The following is a 20,702-nucleotide window of genomic DNA, read 5'->3' on the forward strand; positions in this document are numbered from 1 at the left end:
TCTCACACAGATTCTTGGTAAGCCTGAAGCGTCGCAGTGATGCTGTGTTGGGGCATGCTGAGATGCTCTGAACCACTGCAGTAGTACAGCTTTCTGATGTATACTCTTTAGCCTATAATGGGAATGTTTTCTGAGACCAGCAAAATTTTGAGATATATCAAAAATAATGGGTAAAAATTTTAAATCTTTTTGTCAGTTTGATGCTTTCTTTTCAATCAACTAGTTACCATTTATCTTATCAAGTCATATTATGAAATATTTATGCCAATTGTGATCAGTCCTAACCTGGTTTTATGCTATCAAATATTTTACATTTTAAACTATTAAAAAAAAATCTTTAACTCATAAAAAAAAATTTAGATGTTAACTTAAAAATGTGTATGAGTGCCTGGCCGGGCATAGCTCAGCGGTTGAGCGTCGACTTGAGATCCAGGCGATCGGGGTTCGATTCCCGGTCAGGGCACATGCCCAGGTTGCGGGCTTGATCAGTGACTCTCTCATCACTGATGTTTCTGTCTCTCTCTCTCCCTCCCCTTTCCTCTCTCTGAAATCAATAAAAATATATATATATTTTTAAAATGTGTATGAGGGTATGTGATTTTTCAGAATTCTCTTAAAAAGCAGAAGAGCAAAAAAGTGTAGAGACCTGTCTCTTGCAGGACCAGCTTCCTCCGCACTCTCTTTGGAGAACACCGAGTTAGACGATGTGTAAGGGGCCCAAGAAGGAGCCAACATGCAGCAGCCTCCCGCTCTCCTTCCCCCCGTTTGGCCAGGGCATGCATGCTCTTCCTGCCCCGCTCAAAGACCAAATTTGCTCTTAGGAAAGAGGTTGATGAACTTGTTCATACTACGAGATAACTGATGTAATTTAGGGTGCATGCTCACACGTCACTCAGCATTTGTGTTTTAATGTCGGAGCAAATACAAGCCAGTAGAAGAGAAGTGGCCATACTAAGATGCGTCCCCTGCTGTCTGGCATCAGGCCACTGGAACGGCCTGCCGATTGCGCAGCTCTCCTTGGCAGACAGCATTTCACTGGGATGACTGGGTGCTCCTTGAGCCCCAACCAAGGGGTGCTTTGAGGAACGGCCTTGGGCATGTTTCTGGCTTCTGTGGACTGGGAGGCGGAGGCTGCAGGTGGATCCTGGTCCCGGGAGCACGTTCCCTCTGGAAGGACCGCGTTGGGAGCCTTCTAGCAGAAACACTTCTGCGCCTTCTCCTGGCACCACCCACGCTCAGCCAGCTTGTGGTATTTGGGGGCTGTCTTGACTGTCTTGGAAGATAGAGAACAATCTAAGCGGGTCATTTTGTGAATTTCCTCCAATATCTCAGATGAATTCGGCAAAACTTTTAGCAGAGTACAAGAAATTTCGACCTTGCTCTCACCCTTTGGGAAAGCCCCCAAAGCAAATCAAGTACAGAGTGACAAGTCTCACCATCCATCGTCTGCATGTCATTACTGGCCTTGCTCAGCCCCTGTTCAGTTTTTGGTAGGAGCTGCCGCTTCCAGACTGAATCTCCCACCCTGGGGGACCGCCCTCACATGACATTCCAAATCACCCCACCTGGAGAAGCCAGGAGGTTTAATTTTTTAAAAAACCTGATTCCTGAAATGAGAGGCTTTTGTAACCCATCATAACTCCTCCAGTCGGCTTTGCTCTCTCCACCCTTCCCTAATGCATCAGTTAAGACTATGTTGAAAGAGAAAAACAGAAAGTCCCAATCCAATTGGCTCAAATAACAACAATAATAAGTGTATTTGTTCAAACTGGTAATGTCAGGTCAGGTTTGATCCAGCAGCTCACACAATGCCACTGAAGTCTTCATTTCTGCCTCAGCATAACAAGGTTCCACCCTCAGCCCCATTTGATGTGGGCCTGCAGTGCACCTGACCCCAAGCCCTCCACCCTGCGGCTATGGCAAGGGTAGGCCTTACACAGTCACTCCGATTGCTGGGGGGAAATGTCTCATCAGACAGGAAAGGAAAAGGCTTCTTTCTTGGAAGCCCTAGCAAGCATTTTGTTTCTTGTCTCAGATTGGGTTGTGTGCCCATGGACAACCACTGGATTAAGTCAACTAGGACTAACCCTGTTGGGACAGACTAACCCCACCTAAACCACAGGCAAACTCGGCTCCTTCCCCACCTTAAGAGCATCTCTTCGCAATACCACGAAGCTGGTCAGGGAGTGTTATTCCGACAGACCTTTTCACCTCTTGACTTTGCCTGCCATGACCTCCAGGGTGGAGGCCTCCTTTATGCCTCCTGACCAACACCTGGCTTCTGAATGTCTGCCCCTCCGGATCCGACGTGGGTCACTGACTCCAGCCTGGAGCCCAACCGCCTGCCCCATTGGACTGGGACGTATTTCGAGGTGGACGTCTGTCTAGTTTCCTCCTCTTACCTCTCAAGAGCATTTCCCCTGTGACATGGCTCCAAAGCCAGCCAGCTGCGTACAGTGAGGGGAGTGGTGAGGTGAGCGACGGGTCCACAGCCTCAGATACTCTGATAACTGCATAAGCTGACGCCATCCCAGTGGGCTCCAGCCCACCCCCTCTGGTCCCTTCCATTTAGCAGCCTCTAGTTCCAGCCCTCTGCAAAGGGAAACACTCTTTCTGCCTCTACATCAGGGCTCCTCCATTGAGTCAGTGGCTGGCATCTCTCCCTGGGCAGCCTGTGCAGAGATGAGCGCTTACCAGGGTGGGGTGGGAATAAGCCCCTGAAAGGATGGCACAGATGTCTTTTAGTTCACGGGAACCTGAACTGCAGACATCCGGATTCATGAACTTCTGCTTGCCCTCTGGCCCAGTGCCCATCCCTGTGTGGCACACCCTAGGCTGGGCATTTTTTCACCCAGACTCTACTCCTTGACAGGCCCAAAGCTAAGGCTTCCACTGGCCCTTGGTAATGGCTCAGCCAACTTGGGGAACAGCTCCCTGTGTTTGTGCTACTTCTGGGAGCCACATGACTGATCTGCCACTGAGGTCCAGATGCTCTGAGTGCCCGCCTAGAAATCTGCCTCTCCTCCCCAGCCTTGGCCACCTGAAACCTGGGGGAGCATATGTGTCTGCCTGTCTAAGTCCCATGTCCTCCCTTGACTTTGAAACTCACTCAGCCTCTGGGGCACACTGACACCCCAGCATTCTGGCAGCAGAAATCCCCTAAACCAACCTCCTCTCTATCCCACTCCTGCCGGCTCCTCCCAGATGGACCTCCAGTCCCAGTAGCATAGCCGCTTTCTTCCCAGGCCTTCTCACTTGTTTTTCCTCCTAAAAGCCACAGCTTCTTATTAAAACTTCACACTCAACTTTCTTCTCTCATTTTCCCATCCTGAGGCTGCAAGGCAGCCTGCTGAGGAAAACAGCTTGCCCTCCCATCTATGTTTAATGTACATGTTGTGCCCTTTCCTCTCATCATTAACAAATTTAAAAATCCAAATTTATGGCTCTCGCTGCAGTTTTGCTTGGGGTGACTCAGCAGTCCGCAGAGTGTAAGGCCGGCTGAGTCAGCTCCCCAGGGTCCTATTTTGCACACAAAAAAACATACACTTTAGAGGGGCCTAAAACTTAATTTTCTTCCTTTTTATTGAGTCCTTGGGTGTCCTCTTCACACACCTGTGTTACTATGGTGAGCACAAGGGCGGGGCTTTTCCAAAGGGGATGTTTGGATAACAACAAATGCAGTGGACGCTCATTCTTGAGCTGGAACTCTGGGCGGGGGAGGGGCTCCTCCCAGAATGTGCTTCAGGACACAAGCCAGCAGGAAGGAATGTGGGACACAGGCTAGTGGGAAGGGGTGCAGGTCACAGGTTAGCAGGAAGGGGTGCAGGACACAGGCTAGCAGGAAGGGGTGCAGGACACAGGCTAGTGGGAAGGGGTGCAGGACACAGGCTAGTGGGAAGGGGTGCAGGTCACAGGCTAGCGGGAGGGGGTGCAGGACTCAGGCTAGCAGGAAGGGGTGGTGGTAGCATGCTGTAAAGGACTGAGCAGTCGGGGTGGGAGGGGAGAGAGAGTGGCATGAGGGAGAGGGCCTGTGGGGGACGTTGCCTGCCCACCAAGGTGGTCACGAATGTGCCTGACAATCTGTGCCTAAAGCCGTGCCCATGGCCATTATCAGAGGCAGCTGACTCGGCTGACCCCACTCCCGAACCTTCTCCCCCTGCTGCTCTCTGGGTGGACTGGACACATCTGTGACCAGTCTGACTTCCCTCTGCATCCCACTGCCCTTCTCCAAGAATGGCCAGGATGTAGGAATCAAGGCAGAAACCTTGAAAAGAGCAAAAAGTCCCCAGCCGCAAATGCTGTTCAACTGTCTTCCAACCTGTATGCCAGTCAGCATGTACTCTCTCTCCACATTTACAGACCGGGGTGTCAGAACAGAAAGCCAGACTAAGCTGTGGGTCCTGCCAGTTCTCCTTTAGGTCCTGATTCAGAGCCTGAGTGACTGAGCCCAACCCCGTGTCCTTCAGGCGAAGCCTCCGCACCCCTGCAGGCTGAGGCCAGACGCAGCGGCCCTCCTCCCAGGCGCTGTTTCTCCTTTGCCCTCCGAGCCCTCGCAGACACAACAAACAAATCAGACCTAAGCAAGTGAGGATGCCAGGGCCTACTTGGACATTCAAAGATCAATGCAATTATAAGCATCTTTGTACTTTCAACTGACTGCTTCATTATTCATGTGAAATTGAAACCCACTCCGAGTCTCACAACCCGGTAAGTGTCCTGTAATTGTATTTACTGACATTGCCCTGATATGGACACTTGGGGACCCATATAATAAATAAAGGATGGGGCAAGCCCTAGGTATGGTTACTTTCAAGGCAGAAAGCGTGGGTTTGAATGGGGCTTTGCCACTCGTTTGAGCCACTTAAATTCTCTGAGCCTCAGCTTTGCATCACTAAAACAAGGATAGTTATACCGACCACCTAGGGTTGTTGTAAAGATTAAATGAAACAAGATTTGATAAAGGCCTCACATAACGTTTGAAAATATAGCTATCCTCAATAAATAGTAGCCATTATTCTCATGCTATGTTAAAGTTGCAGCATAATGAAACCAGAAAATCCAGTTTGACAGAGTGATTCTTAAAAAGCTTAAAAAAAAAAAAAATTACAGTCATCGGCATTCATTGAACGCCCGTACTGTACCAGACACCATTCTAAAGGCAGGAAATCCACCAGGGGGACAGACAGGTATGGCCTCAGCTCTCCCGCAGGTTCCCTGCGAATGGCAGGGAGCCAACGACAGAAAAGGAAATAGTTAATCAAATAAATCATTTCAAAAATTTATGTGTTGGGAAGAAAATTTAACAGGGTGATGCAATAGACCGTGACTGGGGGGTCATTAGGGGAGGTTGTTATGACCTGAAAAGGTCCTAACTGAGGTGACACCTGGAGGAGGAGCCACAGGAATGCATGGGTGAGGCAAGGTAGCCCCCCCAGCGAGCGGGAGTCAGGCAGCAGTCCCCGGGGTGGAGGGGGGGGAGGGGGAGGTAGGAGGTGAAGCCAAGGGCCTGGGCAGGGGTTCTGAGTTCCTGTCTCAGCTCTGCCACCCGCAAGCTGCTTCTCTTTGGATAAAGCTCTTAAGTTCTTGGAACCTCAGTTTTGCCATCTGGAAAATGGGGAAAGGGTTGCCCTGGATATTGTTTAGGTCCTTTCAGTGCTATGATTTGAACAGAATAGAGATTAAATGCTGTATTACTCTTTCTATGCTGACAATACTGGAGCCAAATGGAACTCTTACAGGTGGCCTGTTTTTGTTTGTAAGTATGTTGGTTTACCATAAAAACCAACCAGGCCCCAAGACATGGAACCCTTTACTTCTCTTAGCTCAAAGCACCCTTTAAATTCATTGTGGCCAAAAGATTAGGTGACTACAGATTGGTTTTGGTTCCTGGTAGCAAACCACTAGCAGTTCTCAGACAGTCCAAACCCTAGTTTAAAATTTTTGTTTTAATGGTTCTGTACAGTGTATTCTGTACATTTTTTTCAAACAACTGAGGAGCATACTTTCTATTTTGTTCAAAAGCATTAACTTCAATGGAAAATTATCCCAAAGAGTCTAACTGAATGTCAAAATGCTCTTTGTAAGTCACTGGCTCGAATATTAAAACAACTTGGACTCTATTTTAGTGCCAGTCTCTTCTCTGGATATTTAATATGCAATTGGTCACCCCCAGGGCAACTGTACATTTAGGAAATGACAACCCACTCACCATTATCACCAGTGACATTGCTAATTTAAAGTCAGAAGAGACGGTGACAAATGTGTGAAATTCCATGCCACCCAGATCAAGAAGGTGGGAGCTCATCATGAGATGGCTCTAGTGTAACAGATTTACATCAAAACCACCCTAGTCAGGTGACTAGCTAGCAATCCTGTCTTTAAAGGCATCCAGTTTTCCAGCCCATAGGATACCTTGGTATACTATTGCAGAACTGAAAAACAAGAGCTGTCCGTGTCCTCTCTTATTCCCAACCCAAAGCCCTTGTCGTGCTTCCTAGGCTCGTCCCTCCGATTCCACCTACCGGGTGAAGAGAAAGCGGGTGGCCTCTCAAAATAAATAACAAGCAGAACAGGCAGTCCTTGCTAATCTAGTTTCTTTACAGATTACTATTTTCCTCACCACAATCCCACGAGGTAAATACTGTTATAAACCCCACCTCACAAGTAGGAGCTCGGAGGTAAACGAAGGCAGAGCTGGAGCTCAAGTCGTGCCACCTGGCTCCAGGGCCGTGCTTTCAGTCACCGCACCACTTTGCCTCTCTCGTCATTAAAATCCCTACCTGAGATGCTATTCTCTAATTTACCTCTTTTTTGGCTTAAGTGATTCATGAAGAGAAGCCAGATTTTTTTTCTTTTTCCCCCTTATTATTTAATAAATAAATGTAAGTCCAAAATCAGTGCTTTATCTCAAAACTTTCCGAAAGGGTCTTTGACATTTCATGCTTCATCGTTAATGGAGAACAGCCTTGCTGTGGCCAACCCAAGCCATTGTGTCGCCCCCTCCCCATCCCCTCACTTCAGAGAGCAGGTCCAGGGCTGAGGTCGCAGCAGGAGTCCCGGCCTCCCAGCCTGAGGGCTCAAGAGGCCACGGAACTGACCGCACAGCTCAGGCTGCCTGGGTGGACGCAGGGCCCTGGAGATGCGCTGTGCAGGTCTGTGTGGAGCTGTAGACACACCCTGGCTGTTCCGCATCATTATTTAACTGCTGCAGGCGGAGGTGGTAGCTCCAAATCTACCTGTCTATCCTCATTACACACTATACAACACCTGCATGCACGTGCTGCACACACACACACACACACAAAACCCTTCCTTTCTACTTTCCTTATTGTAAACCACTACAATAATTTTCTGCTTACCCCATCGTGTCTCCATCACAAATAGAAAAGTCCACTCTCCTAATGGTCTACTTCCACAGCAAATTTCCAAACCAGAAACATAAAATAGAGAATGTACATAATTTAAATATATAAAATAGTATACTTGATATCTATCTGTCATCTATCTATCTGTAATGGACATGTATTTCAGACCACAAACTTAGTGGTTTAAAATACATTATTTTGCCTGGCTGGGTGTGGGTCAGCCGTTGAGCGTCGACCTAGGATCCAGGCGATCGGGCTTCGATTCCCGGTCAGGGCACATGCCCGGGTTGCGGGCTCGATCCCCAGGCAGGGGTGTGCAGGAGGCAGCCGATCAATGACTCTCTCATCATTGATGTTTCTATCTCTCTCCCTCTCCTTTCCTCTCTCTGAAATCAATAAAGATATATTTTTTTAAAAAATACATAATTTCATGTAGTCTCCAAATAACCAAACTTAGTGTGTGCTATGTGGAAACAATCCCAGCCAAGGAGGGTTTCTCCCTTCCTCTGTCTAAATTTCTGGGGCAGCACTGTGTGCCAGACACTGGCTCGGAGGAGGCACCTGGTGTGGGTCCTTACCCATCCAATGAATGAGGCAGCTTCACTCTTGTCTGGTTTCCCATTGTCCACTCGGAGGGCTCCAAGGCTCCAGAGTTCTGCTCTCTCAGACGCCACTCCAGGGCTCCCCTGCTGCCCAGGCCACAGACACTGGGAAGGCAGAAGTGCTAGGAAAATCCCCCTCAGGTCACACAAGAGTTTAGCTAACCTCCCTTGCCTCCCCTAACCTGTAATCTTTGGGGGAAATGATGAGTTGAAGGGAAGACTTGCTCTTTCTCAATAAGGTTTTTCTATTCCCTGGGCCCTCACACTTCTGAAAACCAAAAACCTTTTCTCTGCTATAATAACTTGAGGCAAAGAGGTCTGTGCCTAACTGACCCAAGGAGCAAAGGGACATGCAATGCAAGAAACATTGGGTTTTTTTTTCATCCTGTCGCTTGAACTCACAGGGGAGTATATAGTATATGCCTATTACATGTATCACAACATGTTATATACATATATGCAGTTAAGACACAAGAATTGTATTTAAGCATGTAGGCATGACTCACCCATGGGGTTTTAGTCATGAATTATAGTTTTTGGGGGGGAAAATCCATGAATGAATACTTCTATCCAATTCTTAAATATTTAAGTCATAACCACTTATTATTTATATTTATAACCTAGGGTTTGTAGGATATTGAAAGAAATGGAGAACCAGAAGATAATAGATGATAGGTACATAGGTAGGTAGGTAGGTAGGTAGATGATAGATAGATGACAGATAGATGATGATAGAGATAGATAGATAGATAGATGATAGATAGATAGATAGATAGATAGATAGATAGATAGATAGATAGATAGATGATAGATAGATAGATAGATAGATAGATAGATAGATGATAGATAGATGATGATAGATAGATGATAGATAGATAGATAGATAGATAGATAGATAGATAGATAGATAGATAGATACATAGCTACATAGCTACATAGCTACATAGATACATAGATACATAGCTACATAGCTACATAGATACATAGATACATAGATAGATTTCTCATCACTAATTGCAGGAGCAAGAATTTCTGACTCAATCATTCTATAACAATTGACTCACTATAACCCCAGCCATGTCATTTAGCTTTATTAACAGTCTCATCTCATCATTAATAAGAGTTTTTAAAGTGCTCAAATACATGGCAAACATAAGATCACAGATTTCAAATAATGAAGTTGATTGTGCTTGAGGGTTAAATAGTGGTTTATGCATGAATAAGACACTTTTGAACACTAATCAGAAAGTAAAGAATTTCTAGTTCTTGTACCAAATGCCATGATTCAGGATCTTCTTGGTATGAAATTGCCTTCAAGCTAAATTCAGACCCACTGGAAAAAGTCAGATCATATAGGATCTTTCTATGCAAACAGTATGCAAAGTGAATGTTAAAAAAAGCAATCAATCTTAGGTTGGATTGATAGCATCTTTAACTTATTGCTCCCTAAACATGCAAAAGAAATATCCTTCCCATAGGTAGGGAGATGGGACATGGCAGTTTTTGATTATCTGTGTTGAGGGGACAGGACAGCTGTTTAGAGGGAATACACCCCATTCCTCTGACTAGTTGAACCTTGAAAGGGCAAACTCCTCTTCCAGGTTGTAGGACTGGAGTCTGTGTTTATTTCTGGACGTGTAAACCCATTGTCACTATAAACTCTAAGTGATAAGACTTAGGAAAAACAGTTTGGGAGGAATTCCGTAGAGGGACAAGAGGCAGAAACCTGGGGAAAATGGCCTGAGGTGAGGTCTGTCAAATTCTGCAAGAAAAACTGCAGGGTCAACTTAAATTTCAGATGATTAGTATAAGTAAGTCCCAGATATTGCATGGGACAACACTACTGGGGTGGAATCATGTGAGGACAAAAGTGACCCCTGAGTGAATGCCCAATGGGAACATGGGCTCACCGACCAAAGGAGTAAACAAGTGGCCACTGAATTCACTTGACTGCTGGGCACTCTCGCCTCAGAAAGTAGCTGAGAACCAAATTCCACCAACAGTAGAGCAGGTCCTCAAGGGGCCCTAAAAATGCAACTGGTGAACTGAAACAGTGGTACGAACATGAGCCTACCTTGGAATCGCCTGAGCAGCTTGGCACCGCATCCCAGTGAGACAGACCTAGGTGGGGCAGAAAAGGAACGAAGGGCCTGTGTACCCAGGTTGCTCTTTGGGTCATGTCGGTCTGCTGCTTATCTTTAAGTCAGGGCACAAAATCTGTGCTCAAGTAGATCATCTGTTTCTGTGCTTCTGAATTTTTCATTTTTGGTCTTCTTGTGCTTTCCCCTTATTACTCAGTTAAGTTTAATTTTTGAAATCCTAGCTTTTGTCTCTAAATAATTAACATCTAGGTCTTGAGTCTTTGTCAATCTTGCTGGAAGTTTGTCCTTGATTTTTTTCAAAGAACTAGTTTTTTGTTTCATTGACTTTCTCTATTGTTTTTCCATTTTAAATTTCATTGGTTTCTGCTCTTTTCATAAATATTTTCTTCTTTCTGTTTGCTTTTGGTTTCATTTGCTCTTCTTTTTCTAGTTTATTAAGCTGAAAGCTGAAAGACATCTCCTCTTTCATAATATATGTTTTTAATTCTATAAACTTTCCTCTAAGCCCAGTTTTAGCTGATATGCTGTGTTTTTATTTTCATTCAATTAAAATAATGTTCTAATTTACCTTCTGTCTTCAGAAAAGTTACACACTTGCCTTCAAGTAAGGGGCTATGTGCCAGAAGACTGACCCCTGCATAAGATAATCACACAGATGTGTTTCATCTACTTGTACATGTCAGAGTAAATTATAAACAGAATGGCTTTCTTTGGAGACTTTAACATACTGTCACAGTATAATTTTCAGAAAGTTAAAAACATAACACTTGTATAAATATAAGATGAACACATGTCAAAGATTTTATTCAAAGCACTAATGAGGAAACTCTTAAGACGGTAAAGCTGTTGCAAAGAGCATTGGAGGAACTGGGTATTTACAGGCAATGAAAAAACAGAAGAGATTGCTAGATTCAACACAAAATTGGTTATAAAACCATAATTTTCTACCAGACAGAAATTATTTGCATCTCTATCAAACAAAAAACCCCTACAAGTTAACATGTAATTCATAAAGTCTGGGACCATTAACCATTAGTAAAAAATGAGTCAAATAAAAACACATTCCCCTAGACAATTAAGTACTCATCAGTAGGTGTGTTAAGCAATGCCCCAGTATGCTATTGAAAGGCTGTGTCTTTCAATGAGTCAAATAAGACTCTCTAGGTCTTATTTCCACGTTTTTATTGATTTTTTTTCTTAATAACATACTAGGAAACCTATTGTAATAGTGTCAAGTCCTTTGACAAGGGTGAGTCCAAGTTGTATGGGGCCTGTAGCTTATGTAATATTGGGGTTTCTTTTTTTAAAAGTGTAAAAATATTTTACTTTTACAAATCTTACAAAAATATATAAGCATGAGAATACATTCCTCCAGGGCCTTGAAAGGGCCATGCACAAATGGGTCGCTGAGATTTAAGCTACATTAAGCTTCATTGCCTGGTACTGGCAGAACTTGGGGTTGGGAAGTTACTGAACTGGTGATGGCAGAAGCCTTTGGCAAATTGCTTTTGCCTTTGACCGTAGCATGCTTATAGTATAAAAATAATAAAATACCTGGTGGAAAATAATTTTCTTTTTACTTTAAATTTCAATTCTGTAATCAAGCATCTGTCATTCTGGGTTAAATACTGTATCACCAACCTAAATACCTGTGTTTTTTTGTGTGTTACCTAATACTGTGCATCATGTTAGGTCCACTCAGTTCACTGATCCAAATTATTAACATGGGCAAATCAGTTGAATGGATTCTCCACATCTTGAAAATTGTCTTTAAAAATCTTATATTAGGAAACATATACAGGCATTAAATTTTCACTGGCTAAGAGACATTAAGGGCCAGTGTGAATAAAATGACTTACTTGTGTTTAGTCCGCAAGTGACAGACATTTCTAATGAGTGTGTGTTCTCACCAGGCTCTCTTCTATCCTCATTTACTAAAAAGGCTTCTGCCATCACTGGTTCAGTAACTTCCCAACCCCAAGTTCTGCCTGTACTAGAATAGTTCTCCCACCCATTGGTAGAGACTTAGAGTGGGAGAGGCAGGCTAGGAAGAGAGAAGGGAGATCAAGGAGAGTGTGAGACACACATGCAAGTGTACTGAGCTCTTCCTCTGTGCCAGACCCCATGTTAAGGGCTCTGCATGGGTTAACCAGCTGTCGGCAGGAGCTACAATTCTCCTTATATTACAAAAGAGGAAATAAATCATTAAGTAACTTTCCCAGGTAAAGCCAAAATCTACATGTTTTCATCCCAGAGCAAAGTCACATTCAAAGAAACACAAAAGATTTTGTGATTTTTCTTTGTAGGTCCTTTGAAAAGCTGAGAGTCCTTGGAAAAGCACAGAGTATGTATCTACTCTTTTTATTTATTTATTTAAATCTTCACACAAGGACATGTTTTTATTGATTCTAGAGAAAGAGGAAGGGAAAGGGGGGGAGAGAGAGAGAAACATCAATGTGAGAATGAAACATCTATCGGCTGCCTCTTGCACGCCACCCCCCACCCCGCCAGGGGATAGATCCTGCAACCTGGGTATGTGCCCTGACTGGAAATTAAACCTGTGACCTTTCCCATGTACAGGATGATGCTCCAACCAACTGAGCCACACCGGCCAGGCTATATCTCCTGTTAAGATCCATTGACCTCTCCCACTCTCTAATTCCCTGTGCATTTGGTTTCATATCACAAAAATACAACTCAAACTTTCTGGAGCCAAAGGGGTTCCGTTGAGGCTCTTATACTAGGAGTGTTCTCCGTTCAGGTACCACTGAGTCCGGCACCTCTAGTGATGCCATCAAAGCTGAGTGTGTGTTTCTCTCTCCACCTTTTGGCTCTGCTTTCCTCTGTGTGCTGACTTTATTCTACAGGCAGTTTCCCCATACTCCTGGGGGAAATTGCCTCTGGCAGATACAATAATCTGTACAATAAGAAACCCCAGAGTAAAGTAGACACCTTTCTTTCCCAGTGTTCACAAATCATGTCACAAGGAAGGCCAGTGCCCTGAAGAACTGAGACCCCTGATTAAATACATGGGGAGTTAGGAAGGTGGGAAAGGTCATGAGGGAACTTAATCCTTCCATGGCCACATAGAATATGAGAAACATAGGACCCCAAAGAAAACAGATCATGCTATGATCTGACAAAGAAGACAGAATACCAATCAGATGAAGTCAGCAGATGCCCGTGACATCCTGACATGCTCCACTCTTCCCCTCTGCTGACCCAGTACACCCTCTCATTCACACTATTCAGAAGTTACCATGTCATGCCCAACGGGCCTGCGTCAGTCTACCCAGAGCTCTCAACAGCCTTCACTTCTGATCTGCTGCTCCCTTATGCCAGGCCTCTTTCTGACTTAGAAGTACACATCAATCATTGACATTTTTTAAAATTTATTTTATTGTTGAAGTATTACAAATGTCCACCATTTTCTCCCCTTTACCCCTCTCCCCCATCTCCTACCTCTCCCCAGTTCTTCCCCTGTCCACTGTCTGTGTCCATGGGCTGTACATATATACTTATAAGTTCTTTGGCATTTTAATGTGATCTCCTTCACTTAAGAAAATTGAATATTGAATCCCAATAATATTTGGATTCAAGGTCTAAGCTAGTAACTAAAGCCTTTATTCCCTGTGTAAACTAATTTTAACTTAATCAACACAGGTGTCCACAGATGTCCATGTTTCCCTATGTTAGTCACTGTCACACAAAGCCATTGTCACCCTGATGTCAAACGCTCCCACTGACCACAACCAGATAATCCAGGTGGAACATCAGAATCTGACTGAATCTTGTACACAAAATCCCGTCCACAAACAGTCATGGGGGTTTTTTAGGCCTGAGACACATGGGCAGCCTCTTCTCCTCGGGGAGATTTATTAGGATTCAGAATGATCTTACTGTCTCAGGTTACATGGACCAAATAGTTGGCCCAACCACATTTTATCCCATGTCAGCCCATATCTGAGCAGCCCTCTTAAATATTCTTAAACAAGCCTCTTTTTCCTTTTACTTCCTCTCTCTGTAGTAGCAAAAGCAATCCATAACCCTTACCTTCGTCATTTTTGACCACTTAATGCCTTTTCATTTATCTGCAAAGTAAACCTTTTGGATGAGGGCTGCCTCCAGCAATAAAGGAGGGTGAGCTATATTGGCAGGATGGTGGAGCGATGCCCCAGATGCTGCAAACAGTGGGAGTAAAGGAACGCGGCCTCTCTCCCCCAGCACTGGTGGAGGAAGCTAGTATTGAATGACTAGGAGCTCACACCTAGAGCAGCAGCCGTGAGATCCCGCTGCTGGGCCAACCCTTGGTTTTTAAATACATTCTGCCCACAGGCTGCCCAATGTTCTCCCCAAGTTATTTCTTGCCAACAAATGAGCTCACCCCTCACCTCCCCGCACATGTTTCACCTCAAAGTGCTGGAAGTTCTACCTCCGCCCTGGAAGCAACGCAGAAGCGTGTTTCTAGTGGAGGGAAATGCATCATGCACACCTTTATTTCTCCCATGCCTTCCGGTTGGATTGGCATTGATTCATGTGGCAAACTTCCTTCCCAAGGAAAAGGCTTTGCTAACCTAGGAATGCTAACAACACGCACATCACCCGTTTATTTTCTTCCTTCTGTTGGTGACATGGTCCCTGTGGGCCCGTAATCCATGTGAGCGGCTCTTTCCTGGCTGGAGAGCACTTGACCGTAAAACAGTGCCTCCCCTTCCTCTCCCGGCCAGCACCACTGCTGCGGGGGTGCCAAGGGCGGCTCAGGCTGCGTTTCCAGGAAAATCCCGCACATCCCAGTGCCCCTGGAACACTGTGGACAAGGAAGAGGAGCCCATTTGAAAGTTCATTTGCATGAGGGTCCAAGAACTAATGGGAGGAGCAGCCTAAAATAGGAGCACTGGGGTGGGGGGGTGGGGGGGTGGGTAGGTGGGTGTGTGGGTAGGTGGGTGTGTGGGTGCTCACACACGCAAATGCAAGAGGAGTGGTGATTCTGAGTACAATGGAGAGTGCGGGACTTGCATCGCCCTCTGGATGGCCTTCCTGCGACCCTCACCCTTAGCTTTCCCTTGTACTCCCTCTCCCCCAGGTCTCTGGCCAGCATTGGTTGGGGAGGTTGAAATACAAAAACAAAGGAGAGGTGTTTCAGAGATTAAGCTAAGAACTTATATGCAATACGCATAGCCCATGGACACACAACAGGGCGGGGAAGCCTGGGTGGGACAGGGGCTGAAGGAAAGGAACAAATGGGGAGGAAATGGGGGGCATCTGCAAGACCGTCAACAATAAAAAAATAAGTTTTAAAAACAAAACAAAACAAAGGAGAGGTGTTTCAGTAACACCTCTGGAAGGCTTGTGGCCTATGTCACAGAGTGTAACACAAATGGACAAAAATATTAGGGGCAACCAGGGAGCGCAGCATAGCCATCCAGAGTCGCGGAGCCAAAGCCACCTGGCACAGTCCCAGTGCTGTCTGGATGGAGAAAGCCAGGGGGACGTCCCAGGGGACACGTGCAAAGCCATGGAAACACGGCACGAGCACACCTCACTGCGGCTGCCCGATCCTTCAGTATTCGGGATCAGTATTCAGTAATTTGGTAGGGAGCGGGGATGGGAAGGATGTGCAGCTAGGGTTCCTGCAATTCTGTGATTAGCGGCTGAGTCAAGAAAAACTGTTACTATTTCTATGACTCTGTTTACCCCAGGTTTGGTGTGGAGAACCAATGAGATTCATACTTGTGATAAAAATGCATGTGTTCAATTGTCTGTGCTTTTCCCCCCAAAAATATAATTTTGACTCTAAGTTACTCCTTTGTCTAGTTCTTCAATGAGGTGACATTTGGGATCAGTTTGGTTTTTCATAGGTCCTAAAATGTGCATCGTTTCCAAGGGGCCCTAGAGGTGTCAAAAGTCAAGCCGGTCCAGAAATTACAATACTGGTTTCAAATAACAAACACCCTTCCAGTGGAGAAAAGAGAGCAGGCCAAAGCTTTAGCAGAGTTTCCACTGGGCGTTCCTTTTTAAGGCTGCAATTTGGATGCCTACAATCATTTGCATTTTTGTTACTAATTACTCCTGCCATTGGTGCAACCAACCACTTTTGGGTGCAATTACCCCCTCGTGAGAGCAATTACAAATGAAAATGGGTCTGCACGTGCAGCTAATGGTGACAAAAGAAAGGAGGCTGGAGAGGACGATCGGCTCATCAAGTCACAACTCCAACCTCAAACCTGTGTCCGCTACGGGAGGCAGCACAGCGGGACAGGGCGCTGGGTGTCACGGCTGCAGCATCCCTGCCACTCTTCACTAATGTGTTCTTAGAGAATTAGATTATGGATTTGTTTAATTAGATAAGAACAACTCCTCTGGGCCTTTTGCTAAAGTGGGTTCTAGGTACCAAGTCAAGCCACAGAGCCCTCTAATTGAGCAAGCAGCCTCTTAGATAATGCCAGGTTCTAATGAAATTCTGTTTTTTGTTGTTTTTTGTTTGTTTTTTTTTTCATGAGAACACTGACACAGCCATCCCGCTGGATTCTAACGCGCACACAGGGCTCCCTCCCGTCTCTCGCTACTAGACATGCCAACATAGCTGCTTCAGCCTGAGGATTGGAAATGATGGGCTGATTACCAGGGGCAGTGGCCTCAGCTGGCAAACTATGTCTAGCATTCTACACAAACCATCTCTGGGTTTCCAGGCAGCCCACATAACAGACAATTGTCATATTATATCTTGTTGCCTGATTCAAATTTTAGATTAGAAATGAAAAACCGGACTGCGTCTAATTCCACCATTGGCCTACATTTCTAGCTCAGTCAAATTCACACACACACAGCCCACGGGTCCGTACTGGGCCCATAGTCATTTCGTCCGGAGGAGGCAGGTAAACACACAGGCTCCGGAGCCAGGCTGCCTCAACGTCCCCCTCTGTAAAATGCGGCAGTAACAGGCCTGCCTCCCAGCGTTGTGACGGTGACCAAACAACTAATACACGAAAACACTCAGAGCAGTGCCCAGCACTCCACACTCAGTAACTATTTTTATCATTATCTGTGATATTTTACTGCAATTGTTTATTTCTAGATCTGTCTCCTCTCTGAATTAAGAAAAATTATCCAAAACGAGGTAACATAGCCTTTGAAGTCAGACCCAAGCATTGTCTAACTCGAAGGCCTGAGGAGAAAGTGACTTTATTTGACTTACTACTTTCTGTTGGTTAGAGGCCAGAGTTTAGAAAGTTAAATGCTAATTTGTAGAAGGTTGATAATGATTTTTAGCCAGTAGAGAGGAAAACTGCAATCAAAAGCTATACGAGATAAGAGCACAGTCTCCCCCCGCCCCCCCCCACGCCCGTCGCTGCTTCTCCCCGGCGCCGGGAACCGTGTGAGGAAGGGCCAGGAGGGCACAGGGGAAGCTGTTGCCTCAGCCCCTCAGTTAGCAAGGGGACCAAGGGGACGCCTCTGTCCCTCCCACACCTGCCTTACGCTCGGGTTTCTCCCAGAGGCAAAGCAGGTGAGAAGGAACGGAGGAGGTGGGGGGCGTTTTGAGAAATATCTAACATGATAGAAAAATGCAATTAAATGCCAACAAAAATAATGCCAGAGGCAAGCACCTTTCAGGAAAGGCTGGGGACAGAGAAGGGCAGGGAACAGAGAACAAATGTAAACAAGCCAGAACAGGCTAGCAGCGGCCTCCACGCACCGGGCCTGCGAGGGGTTCTGAATATATGCTATTTTATACAATTCTCGGAAGAGCCCAGGGAGGTGGGGGTCACAGTCTACATCCCTCCAATAGAAGCCTTTTCTGCAGGGACAGCTCAATCAGGACCCTTCTCCACTCAGCAGATATTAGGTCATTTCCAATTTTGATGTTAGGGAGGGGAAGACACACCAGGTGCCTGAGGCTGGATGCTCCTGGGGGGGAGGGACCCTGAGTTCGTTGAGAAAAGTGGAGCCCCAAGAAGGAAGGAGACTGGGCCCCTAAATGAGCCCAGAGAAAACAGACTGTGGGTGAGCAAGAAACACATTTTATCCATTCACTCACTCACTCAACACTACTTATATTGATTTGCTATGTGTTGGGCACTGTTCTAAGGCCTTTTAAATATAACTCATTTAATACACAAAGTAGCAGTATGAGGCATGTGCTAATGTAATTCCCGTTTTTTAGATGAGGAAAATGACATATAAAGACACTAAAGAACCTCCCAACAGCACAACTATTGTTTTAAACCACTGATTAAAGAAAGAAGTTTTATTTGTTACAACAATGAGGTTGCCCCAACTAATAGTTTTCTGTTCAGATTTACAGGACTAAATTTGTCAAGAAGCTTACGAAGCCCAGAATAGTGACTTCAAAGACGTGAGAAGTGAGAAGCGGAGCCCCCGCCCTCAGCCTCACCGCGAGCCTGGAGCACGCATGGAAAGTCTGCGTAAGAACGGGAGCGCATGCACAGTCACCGGCGACTATAACAGGATTGTAAATACACTTTAATTTTGCTGTCATTTTAAAAAAATTATACACAATGTATGATCCTCTAATAAATAAAGTGACACATGAAATATTTGCCTTCCATGCAGTAGTACTGCTACTTCCGATTTCTCAGAGAAAACATATCAGATCAACAGAGACAATTTGACTTCCTCTCCCTTCCACCGTTTTCTGCTACCTTTTGTTCTCTGTCCTTTTATTTCCTCCTCATTAGAGCCTCTGGCTCTGGGATTTTGCAGTCCCATCATTTGACATTGAATTCACCTTTCCTTTTGACAGCCCAGCTGCTTTGTATTTTCCCTTTTCTAACTCTGCAAAGATAAAATCTCATTTCTTAATGAAAGCTGAGACTCAGATACGAAGTGTAACTGAGAATTAGCTTAATTGGCAAAGAAAAAAGAAAATGATTGAATGAGCCAGATAACTGACTCCAGCCCAAACACAACTTTAAATCTGGTGTAACTATTATCTTCTTTTCAATCTCAGAACTGAACCAAAATCACAATTTTTTTAAGGTTTTGTGAAATTTAATCAAGCACTGCAGTGCGGTATGTGAATGATGATATTTAGGAGGATCATTTGAAACCACCTGCACTGTGACTGGCATGAACCTAAACCAAAATGGAACAGCCTTGGGTATAACTAGAAACTAAAGTCCAAGCAGAAAAATGTAAGGTTTTGTGCTATGTAGGGAGAAGGCAGCAAGTGCTATTAATTTTATCAAGTAGACTTAGTAGTCTCTAAAAATAAACACATTTGAGGATTTGATTCCACCCTTCAGATAAGTGGATTGATGCTACACAATCTCCTAATCTCCCCCGCTTCCACCTTTCCCTCAGTCCTTCCTCCCAGGTCCTCTCGGCTTTCCTCTCCTCTCATTCTTACCTTTGATGGGGTGAGGGGGGTGGGAGGGGACATCCCCTAAGGCTCAGCCTTTTTACAACATCTCCTTTAGGGATCCAATACATCCTCATAAATTCAACTCTTTGTCTTGGTGTATAATTTCCACGTTCTGTCTCCAGTTCTGTCCTTTCAGCTAAATTCCAGGTCTACAGGACACATTCACTCGGATGTTGTATCGCGTCTCCAAGAAAGCTGCATCAGGTTCTTGTCCTGTTGAGAGATGGAGCCTGTTCCTTCACCCCCTTGAATCAGGGGAGGGGGGCTGTGAGTGCTTTGACCAATAGCACATAGTGGATGTGAGGCAGTGAGACTGATAAGGCTAGGTTTAAGAAGCTGGGTCTCTTAGAATACTAGTTGTGGGGAAAGCCAGTCCTGGAGGAAGCCAGCCACCATGAAAGAATCCAGATACTCTGAGACCACTATGTTGTAAGGAAGCCCAGCTAGCAGCAGGAAGAAGCCAAAGAGAGAGGGGTGCCCAACAAGTCCCCAAAGGGCCCAGACATCACAGCCCAAACACCAGACACACAAGTAAAGAAGCCGTAATATAATTCCTGCTTTAGCTGCCTTCTGACCGTAGCCCCATGGAGAGTCCCAAGTGAGAACTACCCAGCTGTGCTTGTCAAGACTGCAGCATGGTGAAGGATACTAGTAAGTGGTTGCTTTACGCCACAAAGTTTCGGGACGGCTTGTCATGTAGTAAGAAAATCGCTGGAATAGATACCTAACTTTAATTTAATCACTGACTCGTTTCATTCATTTAACAATTACTTGTTGAACACTTATTCTAGGCGCAGCAACTTACAAGGCACTAGAAATAAGCAAAGAACAAGATAGGCCCAATTTTTGCTTCCACAGAGCTGACAGTCTTACAAAGAAAATATTAAACAAAAATTGATCAACCATTTCAAACTTCTAGTACCCCCTCCCCTGCTCTCATGCTCAGCTGGTGACCTTTCTCGTTTTCATCAAGATAGTAGAAATAATCAGGGAGGAGCTCCCTCACCGACCTACAATGTGGACTGCGTCTGTGTGGAACCTGCCACCACCGTCTCATTTCCCTGGGCGAGTACCCCAAGGTCACTCCATCCACTTGAGCTCTGGGTCCCATCTCCTTCACAATGACTTCCCCATCACTTCATCAGAAGGCAAGCAAGTTCCAGATGATCTCAACCCAGCTCTTGGCTTGAAATACTGTCTTTAGGATGCTGGCCCAGGAATCCATATCGCCAGCCTTGGTCCTTTCCCAGAA

General features: G+C 45.3%; 1 long non-coding RNA gene across 1 annotated transcript in view; it reads right to left on the bottom strand.

Moving 5' to 3' along the window:
* Positions 1-892: 892 nt before the first annotated feature.
* LOC308557640 overlaps positions 893-20,702 on the bottom strand; it is a 45,827-nt gene continuing 26,017 nt past the window's right edge. The window contains exon 2 of the long non-coding RNA XR_013998867.1: positions 893-1,273. This is a non-coding gene — a long non-coding RNA (uncharacterized lncRNA). The remainder of the gene's footprint in view (positions 1,274-20,702) is intronic.

Source organism: Miniopterus schreibersii, assembly GCF_964146895.1.
Source record: "Miniopterus schreibersii genome assembly, chromosome: 5".
NCBI lineage: Eukaryota > Metazoa > Chordata > Mammalia > Chiroptera > Miniopteridae > Miniopterus > Miniopterus schreibersii.